Source organism: Helianthus annuus, chromosome 6 (genome assembly GCF_002127325.2).
Source record: "Helianthus annuus cultivar XRQ/B chromosome 6, HanXRQr2.0-SUNRISE, whole genome shotgun sequence".
NCBI classification, from domain to species: domain Eukaryota; kingdom Viridiplantae; phylum Streptophyta; class Magnoliopsida; order Asterales; family Asteraceae; genus Helianthus; species Helianthus annuus.
Window position 1 is genome coordinate 132,713,560 of NC_035438.2, and position 8,186 is coordinate 132,721,745.

An 8,186-nucleotide genomic window follows, 5' to 3' on the forward strand; every position below is an offset into this window, starting at 1 on the left:
AGGATGTTTTGAGAGTTTTTAGTGTTGCAAAAGTGGTAGGGAGACTGGTTATAAGTGGTATTTATAGGGGGGAAGGATTAGGGTTTCAATGGGTTGGGCTTTGGAAGTGTTTAGAAGGGGTTACACCTTGAAACTAGCCCACAAAACCCAACTATATGGGGCTGAATTTTGCTGAATTGGGGCTGCCATATTTCTTTATTTTTTTTATTTTTTTAAAACATTATAATGAGTAATTTTGTTAATTAAGTTGTGTAATAATATGCAACAATGTTTCCCCTAACTTGTAACAAGGTGAAATATGAAATAAAACATGATTTAACTAGGTAAAAAGTGTAATGTACAAGTATGTAACATGTTTGTAAGTGACAAGTATATGTCACATATTAGATGATTAACCGTTGTATAAATAAGCATATTATTAGGGGTTTTTAGGTATCAACAATTTGAGGACAAGCATGGACATGCATCGTGAATAAGTATCGTATAAGTATGGATTACAAATAAGGATTCGATGTACAATGAATTCCAACATATGAACATGTATGAATATGTAGATGGTGAATTTAAAGAAATACGAATTTTATTTATGATCCAAGTCTCGGATTTTACAACGAAAAGACGACTACAATAATACGAGATTTCCAAAAATAGCATTACAAGGCGAGCTTTCTAATTATGGAAAGTATGAAAAAGCAGGGCGTTACATTTCTGACCATTGCGTTTTCGAAATAAGGTGTTTTCTGGCCATTGCGTTTTAGAAAAAAAGACATTTTTTTGTGTTTTCTGACCATTGCGTTTTAGAAAAAAAGACATTTCTTTGTGTTTTCTGTCCATTGCTTTTTAGAAATAAGACATTTCTTTGTGTTTTTAGGCTATTGCGTTTTACAAAACAAGACATTTCTTTGTGTTTTTCAGTTATTGCGTTTTAGAAATAACACATTTCTTTTGTGTTTTTTGTCTATTGTGTTTTAGAAATAAGGAATTTCTTTGTGTTTTTTTTGTCAATTGCGTTGTTAGAAAAAAGTCATTTTTTATGTTTTTTTGTCTATTGCGTTTTGCGCATCTAGGTTTTCGATTTTTTTTTAAATATAGCAATAGTTTACTTGTTTTAAAGATAAAAAACACTCGTTTTTTTGTGCAATTTTTATAAAAAAGAATGATGTCGTATGAAAGAGTTATTAACGTTTAAAAAACCGAGAGGGGAATTGGAGGAGAGAGAAACTATTGATTTGGATTGACTACCCTACAAAAACTCACGCACCTGCTTGTTTTTTTATCAATTACACTCATTTAATCCAAGCCCTTGATTAATCAATTGATGGTTAAGATTACTTCTAGTCTTCCTAGCCAAAAAAACTTCCTAGTATATCCTGACCCAGATATATAAATACAGAAATGGCAACTAAAAAATCAAGTTTTGAATTAATTTGATTAAATAATTTATATTTAACAATGTTACTAGTGGCTCTTTTAACTTTCACTATTGTAATCAAGAACAATCTCACTTTAATGAAAAAATAAGCATGTGTGTTTCTAATGAACAATTGACTACTTTCTATCCCAATCCAAATATACTAAATAATGCTGAAACTGTAATTTGAAGATTATCTTCAATAGAAATGGCATAAATGAATGTTACGGGCCTGTGGTAAGTGGCGAAGTTTAAGATTTCTGACTGTGGGGTCGAAAACGTATATAGCCAAAAATTTCTACAAAATGGGGGGGGGGGAGGGGGTCGAAAACGTATATACTAAAAAATTTCTATACGAAAACTACATACTCTCTACTATTGGGCGAAAAGTTCGGGGGGTCAGTCGCCCCCTCCGCCCCCACTATGCTTCGCCAATGCATGTGTTGTTGCTTTTCCTGAGTATGATTATCTTGGTGACAAAGTGAAAGTTACAACTGTTGTTGGTCACATAGCCTGTATGGATTATTATTGGTCAGTGAATTATACTTTTATTTATTAAAAACACAATTTGCCTAAAGTATTAGCATTGACACACATGTAAACCTCAACCAATCAAACGGATACTATTACAATGTCTTTGGTATTCATGTTATTATATTACCTCAGTAAAACTATTCGGAATATTACAGGAGACATGTTTCACAAGGGCATGAGCTCAAAAGTGTATTGTGTATATGTTTTATAATTAAGAAAAAATAAAGGTATCTATTTCAGATTAAAGCTCTTATCGACACTCTGGATATTGAATAACGTCGTCGACTAGAAAAATGAGAAAAGCGTAATGCTAAGGACCCTTAAGTGATCGTAATAACATTAAGTATGACTGTCCGGAGAAAAAATGTTGTACGTACTAGAAGTATGCCACGCATTATGCACCAAAGAATTAAATTTGGTTCACGCCCCTAACATATTTTTACCATTAAAATAAGCATATTTTTTAGTCAAATTGGGTCATATGTGTTTTTTTTTCTCACGGGTCATACCTATAGAAGGAAAACAAAGCATAATCAAAGAATGGTTAAGAATGGGTAGAAGCGTACACATACTTAACCACCACTCACTGGCATGAAGAATATTCAAAGGTGAGACTGGCAATGGCCAATGACGTCTAATAGAGATTATTACAGACCAATTCCTCAAAAGAAAAAGAAAATGATTATTGTGAGTTCGTGCAGTCATTTATAAAAGATAATGTGGTCATAGCATAAATGAAATGTGAATGGAGACACGGGCATTTGAAGGTATAATGACGTTACTAGGAGGTTATAATAAAGTTGTTTTTAACTTTTACCCATAATAATTGATTTTAAACTACAAGAAATCAAAGATATTGGTTAAACTGCCTTATCTATGCTGATAGAAAATACTTACATTGGTTAAACTACATTACCTTTACACTGAGACAATGCATGGAAATATCAACAAGTCAAGTGACCTTATAGACAATGAATGGAAGTATCAACAACTGACCTTAGATTAAATAAACAAGAAGAAAAAAGTTCATGTCAAATCATAGCCACAACGAAATGAACATGTTTAGATATTATTGTTTATTTAACTTACAATGTAACGATCGTGAATTTTTAACTTACAATGTACTTTTTTATCATTACAATATTGATTTTCAGAGCCGAGTCGTAGCCACGACGAAATGAACATGTTTAGATACTATTTTGGTTAATATTATTGTTGAAACAATGGTTAACACAAAGGATAACCAAGGGGGTCGTTTCACTGATGGGGTTCAACCTCTTCTCTTGCTCGTATCAAAGGCTTGGGATCTGCAAAACAGTAAACACCGTTAGTCTCGTTAAGAGGGGAAAGGGAGGTTTTCCCTCTTAACCAGGCTCCGGCGTGAGAATAAGTACTGTTCCGAGATGAATAAAACAGTGTGTGTATAGAGTGAGTAAAGAGAGCCAAGATCCTTAACCTGAATGATGAAGGGTTCTATTTATAGCCGGAGGGTGAAGAAGGAGGAAGCAGCTGTGCCAGCTGTGGGTGCGCGCCAGCTGTCCGACCAAGGGGAATATCCTCTTGGTCTGCTCTGTCAGGGGCGGCATAGTGGTACACGTGGCGTCCCTGCATTCGACGGTGTTGGGCACCTCGTACTGGTCATGTCAGCCCTGCTCCCTGGATTGTCGCAGGCCCATGTGGCCTCCTGTGTATGGTGCCACATATTGTCCTTGATGTTGGGCGAGGCATCTTTAATGCCAGCCGGGCCTTGTCCGGCTGTCTTCTGGAAGCTTCTAGAAGATCCAGATGATGTGGATGCCTTGTGTGCACAAGAAGTGGTGTGGTCCCTGCCATGTAGGCAGGGAATTGGGACCATACCTCTTCAAGTCCCCCCAGTCCAGTGTGCCTTCTAGTTGAGTTGATCGTCTAGGAGGGATTCTGGACTTATGAGAGTTGTGGTTTTTATGCATCGCGTTGGAGTTGGTGGATATAAATTGAGCCGAGTGGACGCATGCCGCGTGGGTCTTGGCCTTTTGAAAAAAGTGAGCCAAATGGACGCATGCCGCATGGGTTTTGGCCCTTTGAAAAAAGTGAGCCAAATGGACGCATGCCGCATGGGTTTTGGCACTTTGAAAAAAGTGAGCCAAATGGACGCATGCCGCATGGGTTTTGGCCCCTTTAAAAAAGTGAGCCAAATGGACGCATGCCGCATGGGTTTTGGCCCTTTGAAAAAAGTGAGCCAAATGGACGCATGCCGCATGGGTTTTGGCCCTTTAAAAAAGTGAGCCAAATGGACGCATGCCGCATGGGTTTTGGCCCTTTGGAAAAGGTGAGCCAAATGGACGCATGCCGCATGGGTTTTGGCCCTTTGAAAAAAAGTGAGCCAAATGGACGCATGCCGCATGGGTTTTGGCCCTTTTGAAAAGGTGAGCCAAATGGACGCATGCCGCATGGGTTTTGGCCCTCTTTTGCTTTCTTCTGTTGGAAGTTTGGTGGTTATGGGGAAACGTTTGGTGTGACCGTCTGACGTCCCTGTCTTTTCGGAGGTGAACAGTTGCTTTTGCAGTGACTTTCTGTCACATCAGCAGACCCTGTCGCCCATGCTTCCCGAAAAATGAGCCGACGTCTTCTCTTTCCTCTGACGTGTCGGCCATCTATTGGTTACTTTTCCTGCCTCCTGACGTTCCACTATCCCTCGCATTTAATGCGATGAGTATAAATAGCAGAGCGGTTATTCACTTTCTTCTTTCACTTTCAAATTCTCAGTGCAATTTCTCTCCACCTTCTTCTCCTTTGCTCTATCTTTCACCGTTTTCCAAGTTGTTTTCTTCTTGATTTTTATCATGGCGGATAAGAATCCTACTCAAAAGAAGAGGAAACATAAGAGTAGAGCGCCTCCTGGTCCTGACCAGGCCCAGATTAACTGGAAAGAAGATGAATTCCAGAACCTCGTTAGAGGACATAACTTTCGACCTGAGTGGGGGGCTCGATATCCTCCGTCTGGATGTACTGCCCTGGATGCCCCCCCTGGTTTTATCACTTTATACGCTGCTTTTTTTCGAGAAGGCAATTTTAGGTTGCCCATTACGAAGTTTGTTGCTGACGTTCTGAGAGGTTATGGTCTTCATATTTCTCAAATAAATGCTATTGGGCTTCCCCGGATTACTCACTTCGAGTTTGTTTGCCGGTCTTATCGAGTTGAACCGACGTTTCCAATGTTCAACACTTTTTATAGTGTTTCGTATTCCAGTGGGTTCTACTCTTTCCAGGCTAGGATGGGGGTTGCTCAGGTGTGTTCGGTGCCAATAAAGGGTATTCATGACTGGAAGCAAAAGTTTTTCTATATCCGTCGCGGTGTGATTCCGACGGATATGTCGTATAGGCATGTGGAACAAGGGGTTCCTAGGGTGGATGTTCTTCCCAACTATGGTGATCAAGACTGGTTTAAGAAGATAACTGCGAAGCCGACGGCTATTTCTCAACTGGATGAGATGGCCTTGGTTGGTGCAGGGATGAGTATGTTGTGGGTTCCTAAACATCCGTTGGGTCAGCCTGCGTATAGCCATAAGGGCAAATGTATTGTTCTTTCATGTCTCATCCCTTGATTATTTCCCTTTATTTTTATTATGTGTCCTTATTTTGTTTCCACTTTGCAGTTGGTTATAGTTTGCTGAATGCCTTGGACCCGAAATCAGCGGGTGCCATGGTTGAAGCTATCCAAGCTGATGGGAATCCAACGTGGTTGGAGCAAATACATGACCGTTTTCTTCATCCTACCGATGCGAGTTTGAGTGGATACGCCAATGAAGTTCTTGGTGAGGATGATGAGGACGACTTGGTCGACTCTGGTCGAGAGGAAGTCGTTATCCTTTCTAGTGGAAGTTCTGACCGGGATGTTGAAGATCTAATATCTCATTCCGCGCGTGCAGGTACCACGCCTGGTGGTGTTGCTGAGCCGGTTCATGGGTTTGCTGGGGATGATGACGATGCGGAGGCATCTGTTGATCCGTCTGCCCAGTTGGAGACGAGGAAGAGGGCAAGGACGGAGAAATCTGTAAGAAGGGAAGGGAAGAAAGAGGGTGGAGCTGCAGGATCTTCTCGTAAGCAACCTTCTACTCTTCCTTATCTAGATTATGTGGTAGTGTCTGATACATTGTCTGGCCTAGGCCCTGGGGAGGTGCGTCAAGGGTCCGATCCTGATGATAAAGCCACTTTATCTGAGCATATGAAGAAGAAGGCTCTTGATGATCATAAGCGTCATCTTGATGAACAAGCTGCTGCCCTTCTTGCGGCCAAGAAGGCCAAGCTTCAAAAGGATGCCCCCCCAGCCCCTTCTGAATCTGAGGTTGATTTGGGTGTATTTAGTGGGGGTCGAGGGAATTTGTTGGAGAAGATATTTGAGGCTTCTGCTTCCCGCCCTGGTAACTTAGTTTCTGCGTATGTTTCTGTCATCTTTCATTTTGTCTTTTTTGCTAATTGGAATTTTGTGGCAGAATCTAAGACTAGCAAGAAGCCGCGGTCAGTGGATATTTCTCAGATTACACCACCTACCTCTCCTCCTTCGAGGACTGTTGGCTTGACCCCTCCTCGAGATGATGCTGATGTAACTGTGAAGGGCGGTGAAGGGTTTGAAGGTATATTTGAGGGAGGTGACGCTGCTGGTGGTGATGTTGGTGGTGATGCTGGTGGAGTTGATAAGGGTAAAGGTATTGAAGTGGAGATGGAGTCTAGTGAGACTACTCCACAACAAACCATTTACACAAAACGTCCTCCCGTTGAAGGTGGAGCCACTTCTGGCTTTGTGCGGAGTCCGCATTTTGAACAAAATCCTGGTGATTCCTGGGGTAACCCAGCTTGCGATGATTTGCCGCACGTCCCCCGTTGGGGCCTTACTCAGGGCTCCCGCATGAATGATTTACAGAACTGTCAGGAGTTCTTCTCATTATCCCTTCCTCCTGCCGAGAGGATGTTTCAGAAAAACCGTAGCCGCTTTGCCCTTATAGATGATCATGTTACGGCTGGGGTTAACTTCTTTGCCACCTCTCAGGAGATTCTTCGTGAGTGGCGTTCTATGGGAGAAGAAACTATGGCGTTTGAGGAGGCCAAGAAGGCATTTGCTGAAGAGAAGGAAAAATTTAACACAGAGCAGAAGGGTTTGCAATGGCGGGTTACTGAGGCTGAGCGGAAGTTTGAAGAGCAGAAACAGTTAAACGAGTAAAAACAAAAGGATTGGGAGTCGGCATGTGCTCGTACAAACGCGGAGATGCAGTCGCAGCGTGATGCTATTGTGCGGCTGTCCGGTGAGAAGACGGCTCTTGCGGAAGAGGCTCATCAAGCGCGTCTTGCTGCGGAAAAGAAGGAGAAGGAGTATATTGCGCGGATAGATAAGCTGGAGCTTCTTGTGCAAGAGAAGGCTTCGGAATGTGAGGCTGCTCAGCGTCTTCTTGATGAGAAGACGGCTGAATGCCGTGCGTCTGAGCTCCTTGCTGAAGAAGCTTCAGCTGATAGTAGGTGGCTGCTATCTCGCGGTGTTCCATTGGTAATGTTCTTTGCCTGTTCTATTTCTGTCTTCCTTTATTTCTACTTTTGTGTAGTTTTTTTTTTTTTTTTTTGCTATCTTATTCGACCTTGTTTTTCATGCAGCTTGCTGATCGTATCCTGAATTCTCCTGAGCTTGCCCAATACATGTTTGAGTTGGGTGGGGCAGGTTATAATAGTGGCCGCAAGAATGGGTATGCTGAAGGCAGGTGTGCTGCTGCAAACAATGAGAAGGATTACAAGTTTGAGCTGTATAAGGCTGATTGCGATAATGCGTATGCGAAGAAACGGCGAGAGTTTGCAATGCTTGATTTTGCCGTAGTTAAGGCTGCTGGTAAGTTGGCCCTCAAAGCGGATGGGGTAGCTTTGTTAAAGAAGGCGTTGGGAGAAGGTGATGCTAGCGGTGCGGGTGGTGCTGGTTCCAGCCACACTTAGTTTGGGATTTCCGGCCTGTGTGCCGCGTACAGCCTTGTATGGGCTTGTAATGATGTTTCAAGACAATTTCTTACTTTGCACTTTTGTGTACTTTGACGATTGTTTGTTACTCTGATTTTATGCAAATTTTGAAATCGTCATAATATGTGCATGTTTTAATTACTTTGATTAGGTGTCACGAATGAATGATGGCGCTGACAGGTGATGTTGTGTTATGACAACGTTTGTTATTCTGTCGTTTAAGTATGCGCGCTTGCATGTGATATACGAAGTGATCGAGTTGCAGGTT